Source organism: Bison bison, unplaced genomic scaffold (genome assembly GCF_000754665.1).
Source record: "Bison bison bison isolate TAMUID 2011002044 unplaced genomic scaffold, Bison_UMD1.0 scf7180017864380, whole genome shotgun sequence".
In the NCBI taxonomy this organism is placed as follows: Eukaryota; Metazoa; Chordata; class Mammalia; order Artiodactyla; family Bovidae; genus Bison; species Bison bison.
In genome coordinates, this window is record NW_011494952.1 from 5,665,881 (window position 1) to 5,666,259 (window position 379).

Below are 379 nucleotides of genomic sequence, written 5' to 3' on the forward strand. Positions count from 1 at the left end.
AGTTCTAACTGCTGCTTCCTGACCTGCATCAAATCTCAAGAGGCAGATCAGGTGGTCTGGTATTCCCATCTCTTTCAGAATTTTCCACAGTTTATTGTAATCCACACAGTCAAAGGCTTTGGCATAGTCAATAAAGCAGAAATAGATGCTTTTCTGGAACTCTCTCCGCTTTTTCCATGATCCAGCAGATGTTGGCAATTTGATCTCTGGTTCCTCTGCCTTTTCTAAAACCAGCTTGAACATCAGGAAGTTCACGGTTCACATATTGCTGAAGCCTGGCTTGGAGAATTTTGAGCATTACTTTATTAACGTGTGAGATGAGTGCAATTGTGCAGTAGTTTGAGCATTCTTTGGCATTGCCTTTCTGTGGGATTGGAAT